The sequence below is a fragment of the Bison bison genome, unplaced genomic scaffold (assembly GCF_000754665.1).
Source record: "Bison bison bison isolate TAMUID 2011002044 unplaced genomic scaffold, Bison_UMD1.0 scf7180017864244, whole genome shotgun sequence".
NCBI classification, from domain to species: Eukaryota; Metazoa; Chordata; class Mammalia; order Artiodactyla; family Bovidae; genus Bison; species Bison bison.
Window position 1 is genome coordinate 2,601,647 of NW_011494816.1, and position 13,279 is coordinate 2,614,925.

At 40.3% G+C, this 13,279-nt stretch overlaps 1 long non-coding RNA gene across 2 annotated transcripts in view; it reads right to left on the bottom strand.

The window, feature by feature from the left end:
* The window catches only part of LOC104993774, a 63,376-nt gene that overhangs the window by 6,829 nt on the left and 43,268 nt on the right, over positions 1-13,279 (bottom strand). For both annotated transcript variants that reach the window (XR_825873.1, XR_825872.1), the window contains one exon: positions 9,302-9,429. This is a non-coding gene — a long non-coding RNA (uncharacterized LOC104993774). The remainder of the gene's footprint in view (positions 1-9,301; positions 9,430-13,279) is intronic.

Consider the following 13,279-nt stretch of genomic DNA (forward strand, 5'->3'; position numbering starts at 1 on the left):
GGAAAAGACTCTGATGCTGGGAGGGATTGGGGGCAGGAGGAGAAGGGGATGACAGAGGATGAGATGGCTGGATGGCATCACCGACTCAATGGATGTGAGTCTGAGTGAACTCTGGGAGATGGTGATGGACGGGGAGGCCTGGCATGCTGCGATTCACGGGGTCGTAAAGAGTCGGACACGACTGAGCGACTGAACTGAACTGAACTGAATAAATAAATTCTGGTGCATTCACATAGTAAAAATGAACTAATGCTACATGCAAAAATATAATGAATCTTACAATGATGAGCAAAAGAAGCCACACCTCAAACAGTAAATATTGTATGACTCCATCTATATGAATTTCTAAAATAAATAAAATCAACCGATGGTGGTAGAATTCGGAATAGTGGTTCCTTTTGGGAGTGAATAGTAATGGGAGGTGGTGTGAGGAGGTTTCTAGAGTGATGGCAACATTCTGCATCTTGAGCTGGGAGATATATTCATTTGTTAATATTTATCAAGCTAAGCACTCAGATTTATACCCTTCCTTATGGGCTAAACTTCAGAAAATTTTTACACAAAACAAAATAAAGAAAACAGGTGGTGGGTTGAATCTGGCGCATAGGCCATCATTTGTGAACTCATGATATAGATGGGTGGGATTATAGGAGAGTAATTTTTCATTTTGTTTGCACTTGAGTATATATTACTTATATAAAAACAAAGTTTTAAAAATATCAATTTTAATAGTATAATCAAAGAAAAAAGGCCATACCACAAAGACTCTAACCTCATTGCTAAACCAGCCATTTCTTCCTTGGACAAAAGAGAAGTTTCAAATGCAAAAGGAAAATTTCACCAAGAAATCAGAATTTCCAGCAGTCAGTTCTTTGGGTAATCTATATAAAAATAGTACTCTAATAGTATTACTACTAATAATTGTAATAATATCAAATCATGGCACAATAGTTAATCTGTGCCTTAATTAAAAAAAAAAAGATCGGACTTGCTATATATGGTCTGAATGCTTGTATACCCCAAAACTCTTATTTTGAAATCCTAATACCTACTGTGATAGTCCCCTTCATGGATCACTGCCTTGTTGAGGTGGAGGTGCTTGCATAACTCAATGAAGTTATGAGCCATGCCGTGCAGGGCCACCCAAGACAGACGGGTCATAGATCTGCTAAGACGTGGTCCACTGGAGGAGGGAATGGCAAACCACTCCAGTGTTCTTGCCAGGAGAACCCCATGAACAATAAAAAAAGGCAAAAAGATATTACATCGGAAGATGAGCCCCCCTGAGGATAGGTGTCCAATATGCTACTGTTCAAGAGTGGAGGGCAATTACTAACAGCTCCAGAAAGAATGAAGCAGCTAGGCCAAAGTGGAAAAGATGCTCAGTTGTGGATATGTCTAGTGGTAAAAGTAAAATCCGATGCTGTAAAGAAAAATACTGCACAGGAACCTGGAATGTTAGGTCCATGAATCAAGGTAAATTGGAAGTAGTCAAACAGGAGATGGAAAGAGCAAACATTGACGTCTTAGGAATCAGTGAACTAAAATGGACTGGAGTACATTTTTATGCCAATTTAATTTAGATGACCATTATATCTACTCCTGGCAGCTCAGATGGTAAAGAAACTGCCTGCAATGCAAGAGACCTGGGTTTGATCCCCGGGTCAGGAAGATCCCCTGGAGAAGGAAATGGCAACCCACTCCAGTTTTCCTGCCTGGAGAATTCCATGGACAGAGAAGCCTGGCAGGCTACAGTCCATGGGGTCACAAAGAGCCGACAAAACTAACACTTTCTTTCTTTCTTTTCTTTCACTGTGGGCAAGGATCCCTTAGAAGAAATGGAGTAGCCCTCATAACCAACAAAAGAGTCTGAGATGCAACACACGGGTGCAATCTCAAAAACAGCAGAATGACCTCGGTCTATTTCCAAGGAAAGCCACTCAACATCACAGTAACCCAAGCCTATGCCCTAACCAAAATCAGACTGATTGCATTCTTTGCAGCTAAAGATGGAGAAGCTCTATATTGTCAGCAAAAAGAAGACCTGGAGATGACTGTGGCTGAGATCATCAGCTCCTTACAGCAAAATTCAGGCTTAAACTAAAGAAAGTGGGAAAAACCACTAAGCCACTCAGGTATGACCTAAATCAAATCCCTTATGGTCATACAGTGGAGGTGCTAAAAAGATCCAAGGGATTAGATCTGGGAGACAAAGTGTCTGAAGAACTATGGAAAGAGGTTCATAACATTGTACAGGAGGTGGTGACCAAAACCATCCCTAAGTAAAAGAAATGCAAGAAAGTAAAGTGGTTGTCTGAGGAGGCTTTACAAATAGCTGAGGAAAGAGAAGCAAAAGGCAAAGGAGGAAGGGAAAGATATAACCAAGTGAATGGAGAGATCCAGAGAAAAGTAAGAAGAGATAAGAAGGCCTTCTTCAATAAACAATGCAAAGAAATAAAGGAAAACCATAGAATGGCTAAGACTAGGGCTCTCTTCAAGAAAATTGGAGATATCAAAGGAACATGTCATGCAAGGATGGGCATGATAAAGGACAGAAACAGTAAGGACACAACAGATGCAAAAGAAATTAAGAAGAGGTGGCAAGAACACACAGAAGAACTATACAAAAAAGGTCTTAATGATGCATATAACCACAATGGTGTGGTCACTCACCTAGAGCCTGACGTCCTGCAGTGTGAAGTCAAGTGGGCCTTAAGAAGCACTATTACCAACAAATCTAGTGGAGGATGGAATTCCAGCTGAGGTATTTCAAATCCTGAAGGATGATGCTAAAGTGCTGTACTCAAGATGTCAGCAAATTTGGAAAACCCAGCAGTGGCCAAAGGACTGGAAAGGATTAGTTTATATCCCAATTCCAAAGAAGGGCAGTGCTAAAGAATGTTCAAACTACTGGACAATTGCACTAACTTCCCATGCTAGAAGGTTACGCTCAAGATCCTTCAAGGTAAGCTTCACCAGTATTTGAATCGAGAACTTCCAGATGTATAAGCTGAGTTTAGAAAAGGCAGAAGAACCAGAGACCAAATTGCCAACATTTATTGGATAATAGAGACAGCAAGGGAATTTCACAAAAAAACATCTACTTCTGTTTCATTGACTATGTGAAAGCCTTTGACTGTGGATCACAACAAACGGTGGAAATTTCTTAAAGAGATGGGAATACCAGACCATCTTACCTGTCTCCTGAGAAACCTGTATGTGGACCAAAAATAACAGTTAGAACCTTATCTGTAACAACTGACTGCATCAAAATTGGGAAAGGAATACAACAAGGCTATATATTGTCACCCTGTTTATTTAACTTATATGCAGAGTACTTCATGCAAAATACTGGACTGGATGAATCACAAACTGAAATTAAAATTGTTGGGAGAAATAGCAACAACCTCAGATATGCAGATGATACCACTCTAATGGCAGAAAGTAAAGAGGAACTAAGAGTCACCTGATGAGGGTGAAAGAGGAAAGTGAAAAAGCTGGCTTAAAACTCAACATTCAAAAAACGAAGTTCATGGTATCCAGTCCCATCTCTTTATGGCAAATAGAATGGGAAAAAGTGGAAGCTGTGACAAATTTTTTCTTCTTGGGCTCCAAAATCACTGTGGATGGTGACTGCAGTCCTGAAATTAGAAGACACTTGCTTCACGGAAGGAAAACTATGACAAACCTAGACAGCATATTAAAACATATCACTTTGCCAACAAAGGTCCGTATAGTCAAAGCTATGGTCTTTCCAGTAGTCATGTACAGATGTGAGTGTTGAACCATAAAGAAGGCTGAGAGCCAAGAATGGATGCTTTCAAATTATGAGAGTCCCTTGGACAGCAAGGAGATCAAACCAGTCAATCTTGAAGGAACCAGTCAATCTTGAAGGAAATCAACTCTGAATATTCACAGGAAGGACTCAAGCTGAATCTGAAGCTACAATACTTTTGGCTACGAGATGCAAAGAGCCGACTTACTGGAAAAGACTCTGATGCTGGGAAAGATTGAAAGCAAAAGTAGAAGAGAGCGGCAGAAGATGAGATGGTTAGATAACATCATGGATTCAATGGACATGAACTTGGGCAAACTCCAGGAGACAGGGAGGCCTGGCATGCTGCAGTCGATGGGGTAACAAAGAGCCAGACACAACTTAGCGACTGAACAACAGTGCGATCGTATCAGCAGGGAGGCCTTCGGGTGTCATAAGGGTAGAGCCTTTATGAATGGGATTTATGCCTTATAAAGAGGCTCCAGAGAGACCCTGAGCCCTTCCACAATGTGGGCCCACAGCAAGAAAGCACTGGCTATGAACCAGGCAGAGGATACTCAAAAAAGGTGACCATGCTGATGCCTTGATCTTGGACTTGCAGTCACTAGAACTATGACAAATAAATTCCTGTTTTTTTGAGTCACCCAAGTGTGGTATGTTCAAACAGCAGTACAAACAGACTGGGATGGGGGCAAACTATTAAAGCATAGCATGTCCTTTTACTAAGTAACTAAAACAAGATTCAAAACTAAACATTTTTCTTTTATGTCTTAGGATGCAGAAATAACCCCTAAAAAGACTGTGTCTCAATAGCCATTCCATCTCTGCGTCTATCTAAATTTTCTCTCATTACTTGAAAAAAAGGTCTGAAGTCTTAAAAATTCAAGTATTTCCAGTCTGGAAAAACCAGTTCCCTTGTAGATATATAACATCAAAGAGCAGGGAGAAAAAAAAAAAAGAAAAGCTAGCAAATTGAGATAGCTGGACTTGATTTACAGTTGGATTAGATTTTAATATTCCAAGAAAGAACTCCTAGTGACTTTAGGAAATAAAATGCTGCTGCTGCTGCTGCTATTATATCAGCACTTACTGAGCTCTTACTATGCTGAGAACTTCACATACTTGGACTCATTTGATCTTAATAAGAACCCTATAAGGGTAAGAGAGGTCAAACAGCTTGCTCAAGGTCACACAGCTAGTAAGTGGCTGAGCTAGGTAGGGAAGCAGATTCCTGCTGCCAAAGCCTACACTCCCAGCTCCTAAGTTATATGGCTCCTCTTGTTACAGGAAAAATACAAACATTCAATAGCTCAGTTTTCGCTGGGCCTTCACCAATTCATCAGCATCTGATGCATCCCAGATGCTTCCTCGGCTCCCTATGTCCTTTTAAAGAATCACAGGCAATTCCAATGCATTTAAGCAAAATTAATGTTTAATTTATAGGTTGGGAAGGACATAATGACTTACTGAGCACTTACCATGCTAGGGTCTTTACATACCTTATCTCATTTAATCCCCACAACTGCTCCACAGACAGACAATATTCTCACCATTTTCTAGGTGAGACAATTGGACTCAGGCAAAGTTTATATCTAATGAATGACAAAGCCAAGGTGTGAACCCAGGTTTGGGTATCTCCAAAGACTATGCTCTTTCTCCTGTACACTGGGGATGGGAGACTCTGAGGCTCTCTATATCATGTTCCCCACAAAGGGGCAGGGTTGAGAACTCAGGTGCTGAGGGGGCAGACTACAGGAATGAAAGAATAATATGTCATATTAAATTAATCAGTGTTGGCTTCCTGGAAACATGCTATGTGAGTTGTTTCAAAGGAGAGGAGGGAGGGGCAGAACTGATAGAGAAGCACCCAGGCAGCAAGAAAGGAGTATGGAAAATGTACAAAATCTAAAAGTCCTTGATACAACCATCTGTATCATTACCAAGCTCTTAGAATATAGGCAAGTGAAATACATTTAAGCCAATCTTACTATGTTTGCAGAAAGTAAACCTCTCAACAGTATGTACATGTCAAAAGAATTAACAATTCTCTTTCAGATGTCGGTTCAAACTAGGACAGGTTATTAATGCTTTAACATAGCTGATCTCTAACAAATGGTCATTTGTTGGATGATGTAAAAAGAGCTGGCAATTTCCCGTGGCAGCTTTTACTGGTAAGTCCGTATTTCAACACCACTCCCGGCTGCCAACAAGTATCAGTTTCAGCAGAAATTCAGAGTAAAATTCCTGCAGGTTTGGGTTGGGGCACCTAATGTGGGGAGAGCTCACTGCTAGAGTCCATATACAGCGAACATGGTTTTTCTGAAATTTTTAGTATGTTTCCATAAGCATATAACCTTTCAAAACAAACAAACACTAATAAGAAAATAAGAAAAATTTTCTCTAAAAACTACATCTGTCTAGGCATATCAATTTATAATCCTGAAGTAACCATTAAACGTCAGTCATTTAAGAACTCGGCATTATTTCCCAAAAGTTCTTGTTATTTCTTGAAGCTAGAATCTAGATGAAACATTAGTTTTCCTTCCTACATTACGTTAGATGGAAGCTCATAGAATGCAAGTGTAATTATTTTTCTGCCCACTCATTCTGAGAAAGAAAATGCTGCCCACACCAGATGCCCTCACTGCTGCTCAGCTTTTCCTTCATTATCTCTAGTTAGTTCCTTATTCAACAGTGCATGGAACACTGCTCTTAATATTTTCTCCAAGCTCTGAACTCTATTCTAAGAACTTTGTCAACCTCCTCCGTACCTCAAAATGCCCCTGAGTATTTATCTGCCCTCTCAAAGAAAGAAGTATCCCTCCCTCCTTGCTAAGGCTAACCTTCCTTCCACATGTGTTCATGATGTCATCCTCTCCTCCGGGACCTTCTTCAATTATATTGTGGCAATGAACTCTGAGCTTCCCTGGTGGCTCAGTCGGTAAAGAATTGGCCTGAAATGCAGGAGACTACCTGCGATGCAGGAGACTACCTGCGATGCAGGAGACCTGGGTTCGATCCCTGGGTCAGGAATATCCCCTGGAGAAGGAAATGGCAACCCACTCCAGAATTCTTGCCTGGGAGATCCCATGTACAGAGGAGCCTGGTGGGATATGGTTCACGGGGTCTAAACCACCACCACCAATGAACTCTACCATCTTTGACAGACCTCCTACTTTACAGCTTCCAGGTAGCAACAATTTCACTCCAAACACTCCTGGCAACTGCCATGTAACAACATCCTTTTTTCTTACTGCCAACACTTGGGCTCTCCTTTTTGCTTAACTTAGATGGTGGTATCATCCATCCTCCTAATTGCTCTCTCTGCCTCTGATTTCTTCCTTTCTAATTCATCAGGTCTAATGCAGCAACTTCATCCTCTAAAATGCAGTTCTGACTTTTCTTTTCTACTCAAAAAGTTTTAATGGATAGATTATATATCAAATCACTTTCAAAGTTCATAGTATAGCCCTGTAAAAAGCTACTTCTTATCCCTCACATCTCTTAACTGTAACAGGCTCTCTCCAAGGACAGAAACATAGCATACAATATAGCTACCATTTACTGAATGCTTACTAAGCATCACTCATTCATCTGCTGCTCATTTTTATTATCTATTTTATTGAAGGCCTACCTGGTATCAGGTATTATTCTGGGTACTGTGAATACAGCAGTGAACCTAAGAGGCAAATGTTCTGCGTTCATGCAGTTTACAACTCTAGTGGGGGTAGACAATAAGCAAATAAATAAGATATGGTATATCAGATGGAGGTAAGTGCTAAAAAAAAATATGTCAGAAAAGGACAATAGGGAATGGTAATGAGGTGTGATTTAAAAGTGTGGCCAGGGAAAGTCTCACTGAGAAGGTGACAGTTGGGCAAAAATCCAAAGGAAATAAAAGGACCAGCCATGAGGATATCTGAGGGATGACAATCCCAGGCAGTAGAAAGCTCCTGAACTGGGAACACCCCGTGTTCAAGCAATAGCAAGGCGGCCAGTGTGACTGGAGCCAAGCGAGGAAGAGGTAGTAAGAAAGACGACTAGGGCCAATTATGTGGTGTGAGAGTAAGAACTCTAACTTTTATTCTGTGAGTTGAAAGTCACTGAATAGTTTTGAGCTGAGAAGGGTGAGAATCTGAGTTTTAAAATGATCACTCCAGCGGGTGTGCGTGAAGAAGAACCTACAGGGGGCAAGGTTAGAAGTGGAGATCAGGCAAAAATGATGGAGAACCAAGGTGGCAGTAGAGGAAAGGATTTGCTGGTGGATGAGACTGCGGAGGGTGAGAAAAAGAAGAGTCAACATAGATGCAAACTATTACATTTAGAATAGATAAACAACAAGGTCCTATTGTATAGCACAGAGAACTATATCCAGTCTCTGGGATAAACTGTAATGGAAAAGAACTTTTAAAGAAGGTATATATGTGTACAATGAGTCACTTTGCTATATAGCAGAGATTGGCACAACATTGTAAGTCAACTATACTTCAGTTTCAAAAAACAAAAAGAAGAAGAGCCAAGCATGACCTCAAGGATTTTAGACTGAGGAACTGGTAAGACAGAAGAGCAATTTACCAAGATGGAGAAGACAGTGGAAGGAGAACACAATTAAAGGGGAGTGGAAGGAATATCAACAGTTTGGATCCAGACATATTAGCTTTGAGAAACCTATTAAGTATACAGGTAAACTCATTAGTTAAGCAGCTGAATATATACCTGGAGTTCAGTGTTTGAGTTCACACTGAAGATACCTGGGCATCATCAGTGTAGACTTGGTTTGAAAAGCATGAAATTAGATGAGAGCCCCAAGGAGTAAATATAGACAGAACTGAGCCTTAGAGCACACCAATATTTACATACTTAGAGATAAGAAAAAAAAAATGGGAAGAGAGGCCAAGAAGGAACAGCCCATAGGAGGAAGAAAGCCTAGAAGAGTAATATTATAAGGGCTGGGAATTAACCACTGAAGCTAGCAGCACAGTGAATACTTGTGACCTTGACAAGAACCGTTATGGGATAATGATGAGCTGACAAAAGCTGACTGGAGTAGGTTCAAGAAAGCCTGGGATGAGATGAAGTGGAGACAGTGGGTACAGTTAGGTCTTCTGAGCACATGTAGCCATACACTGAACCACGGACTTCACAGGTTAATTAGGAGATCATTATTTCTCTTAATCTGCAGATGAATCCTATGAAATAGGTACCGTTTATTACTTCCATTTACAAATGTAAAAAACAAAGCTCAGAGAAGTGAAATAATTTTTAAGGCCAAAATCTGTGAGTGGCAGGACCAGGACTCTAAATCCAAGTTTGTGTAATTCCAAAGCATAAGGCTAGCCACAGTGATGGATCCTCTCAATCTTTGGGAAGAAGCAGCTGGGACCTAGTCGTAGTCCCAAAGATTCCCCAGTTCTTTGACAAGGTTTTATAACTCGAAAGCCAGTCTTTTGGGGACACCAAGGCAGGCCCCCATTTTCCTCTGTGAACTTGTCAGTGCTTAATCAATGAAGTCATCACTGCACTGACCTGAGTTAGGGAGCACAGGTCCTTCTGGTCATCATGTCCACCACCCAGGTGGCTTCTTCACCCCTAGGGCCATCTTTCACCTTGAAGGCAAAAATACCACCAATTTTCTTCACAAACTGCTCTCCTTCCTGGAAAGAAAAACAACACAGAGTTATATTAAGTTCATTCCTCTGGCTTTCTCCCCAAATTAAATGTTTAAATAGATACATGACGTGAGCGGCTGGATCAACATGCAGTCCCCAGGCTCCCTTAGGATCTTTCACCCAGAAAAATCCAAAAGGCAACTAGGCAGCAACTCCTTCATCTGCCAGATCTTCTGATGAAAATGGCTTTCTGCTCACAACCGGTGGAAGGACGGGGGGATGGGGGAGTGGGTGGCACAGCAGCACTTTCTATTGAAATAGGCTTCATTTGTCTCAATAATGTCTGAAAAATTCACTCAGCCTCTCAAAATGTAGCAACCCTAACTCTTCTATTTTTTGTGTTTGTGTGCAAGTAAATTTCACATATATTTTTGGTGTTTCACAATCAGAATTTAAAGATAAGTGTTTTAACTGGTTTCCTGGGTTTGTATGAAGAATTACACAAGTAATATCCCATCCATCAACTACTTTTGGATCTTGGGAAATGAGGCTGGAAAAATAACCTTAGATCCATATCTCTGTAGGGTGGTTTCCTTTTTCCTTCCTTCTCCTTCCAACATCACTATCTAATTTTAGAGCATACTTATCAGCCCCCCAAAAACCCATATCCATTAGCAGTCACCCTCTACCATTGCCATTCTCTCCTCCTTCTAGCCCCTGGCAACCACTAATCTACTTTCTGTCTTCACTGATTTGCTTATTCTGGATATTTCACACAAATGCAAACATATATGTTCTTTTGTGACTGGCTTCTTTCACTTAGCATAATGCTTTGAAGGTTCATCCACACTGAAGCATGTATCAGTAATTAATTACTTGTCATGACCAAAGAATATTCCATTGTACAGACACAGTACATTTTGCTTAGCCTCTCATCTTTGATGGCTGTGTCCCCTTTTTAGCTATTATAAATAATACTGCTATGGACTTTTGTGTGTAAGTTTTGACATGGACATAAGCTCTAATTCCTCTAGGGCATATATTTAGAAGTGAATTTTGGATCATAAGGTGATGTTTAACTTTTTGAGGAACTATCAAACTGTTTTCTAAAGTGGTTGCACCACATTACAATCCTACCAGCAGTCAATGAAGGTTCCGATTGCTCCACATCCTTACCAATATTTATGTCTGTCTTTATCTTAGTCATCTTAGTGGGTGTGTAAATCTTTTTCTTCTGCATAGATGACACTCCTGAACTATCTAGAATCAACCCTGAGTCTTAGGACTTCAAAGAAGCTATTATAAAAATATTTAGTGTAGGCCTACTTATCTCAACAGCCATTGAGGCAAATCTTACAAGTGAGTGTTCTGAAATCAACTACCAACATTTCCTAGTTAAATAAAGAAACCAAAATGATTGTCAGATTTTTAAAGTGAAGAGAAATTCTCTTATTTTGGCTTCCCTTAGAAGATCTCACTCAAATTATTTTAACATTAAGAAAAATTAATAACAATAATCTTTTGGGGGCTATAAAGTTTACAAGCACTTATTTATAAACATTATTTCTTTACTTTTCATGAAACCCTGTAAGTAGTTGGAGAGGTATTAATATTCTCCATTCCCACCCAGCTTCATAAACTCAAGTCTCAGTTCACGTGCTAAGTCCTCTGGAAAGGCTTTTCTGTCTCTACTGGACACTTCAATAGCTCTTTGCACATGCAACCATGTGCAAGTTTATGTTAAAACAGATTCCCTCCCACCCGCCCCGCCCCCAGGAAAATTTTTTCTTGTCTGTTTCCCATTTAACTCTACGTTCCCTGAGAGACAGGGACATATGACAAGTAAAGCAATACAACCAGAACTCAATCTCGGGTTGGTTTAACTTCAAATTCAGTGCACTTTCTATTTTTTCATACCAAAGGCAAATTAGGTTACATCCATACTTCCTAACTTTAGCCTATAAAAGTCGTTTCTGTCACCATACATAAATTAAAAGAAAGTTCAAAGTCTTTCCCACATTCATTGAAATCCTTTATCCTTCAAGGTTCTGTGGAGGTAATCTGGAAAAGCAGATTAGCAATACTGGTGTGCTGGACCGCCCAAGGAGCCACGCCTCCTCTGGAAGCCAATGGCCCATGAACTTCCAGCCGCATCTACGCCATCTGTTTGCACAATGCCTCAGGAATAGTTACGGCAGACAGCAACAAATTAGAGCAGGAGAACACAGCAAACGTTTAGGAATTCCACCTGAATACTTCGAAATTCCTCCCACTTCCTTAAGATAGATGTAGATTAATTTTGCAGTTGCTGTTACTTTTGAAAAGCAACAGATCCTCTTAAAAAATCATATCCTTTGGTCAATAAAACATTTTCATTTGAAGAGGAAATGAGAGAGGGTAAGGAAAAGGACAAGGAGGACAGAGTTAAAAGCGTAAAGAAACTACACATCTCTTGCGAAACTGGAGACCACGAATACCAAGAAAGTTCTAAGTGCCTCCTTGCTTGAAGAAAAGCACTTCTGAGTAGCAAAAGGTCAAGGAGTAGGTCCTGTACTAAAACTTAATGGGAACAAGAAATTAAGACAGAATTCAAAGAAGGACAATGGAGTACTGCTAATGGGGACAAAAGTGGAAATAAAATCTCTTGCCAGGCCTCTTTTGCTAAAGCAGACAATGTATGAATTGACAAAAGATTCCAATACTTTCACTTTCTAGTGCTGCAAACATTTAGGAAACTGACAATCGTGGGAAGGAGAGAAAAAATAAGGGGACAAGGTCCACACAAGAGAGGTTATAGGGGGAGAAGAATTAAAATGGGAGCAAGAGGCATACACTTGAAAATCTAAAAAAGACTGTGAAATAAAAACAACACTGTTTTGTTAATTCTAGTAATGAAGTACTCAATCATTGACATACAGCCGTACCAGATACTCTCTAAACTTTTTTTTTGGACAGAATAATGTTGAAAAAATGGGACAACCTGGCAGAAGTAACTATTCTATGGGTTACTCTGCAGGCAAATATTGGTGGCATGAAAAAACTTTTTTCAGGCCTTAGAGAGTCCAACTGCATTTTAATAGACACTTGTAATGAAAGAAATTTAAAAAACAATACGGAGATATAATTTCCTACTAACGCTCATGAATTGTCATTGAGTTTGTAAATTAGTACCCCTTTTTTGGGGTGGATATACTGGCAATTTGTATCGAAAGCTAGACATACATATCACACAACCTAACAATTCCCCCTTGTAATTATTTGTGCTAACCTGATCAGGGCATTAAGTACTCAAAGATGAGTACAAAAGGAAATTTATTATACCTTTATTTTTTGCAAGATTTAGATACAACCCAATGTTCATCAGAGGAGGCTAAACAGATTATGATACCTATATTCAAATGTGTACTTCAGTTCAGTTCAGTCGCTCAGTCATGTCCGACTCTTTGCGACTCAATGAACCGAAGCACGCCAGGCCTCCCTGTCCATCACCAACTCCCATGGTCTACCCAAACCCATGTCCATAGAGTCGGTGATGCCATCCAACCATCTCATCCTCTGTCGTCCCCTTCTCCTCCTGCCCTCAATCTTTCCCAGCATCAGGGTCTTTTCAAATGAGTCAGCTTTTTGCATCAGGTGGCCAAAACATTGGAGTTTCAGCTTCAACATCAGTCCGATGAACACCCAGGACTCCTTGCAGTCCAAGGGACTCTCAAGAGTCTTCTCCAACACCACAATTCAAAAGCATCAATTCTTCAGCACTCAGCTTTCTTCACAGTCCAACTCTCACATCCATACATGACCACTGGAAAAACCATAGTCTTGACTAGACGGACCTTTGTTGGCAAAGTAATGTCTCTGCTTTTTAATATGCTGTCTAGGCTGGTCATAACTTTCC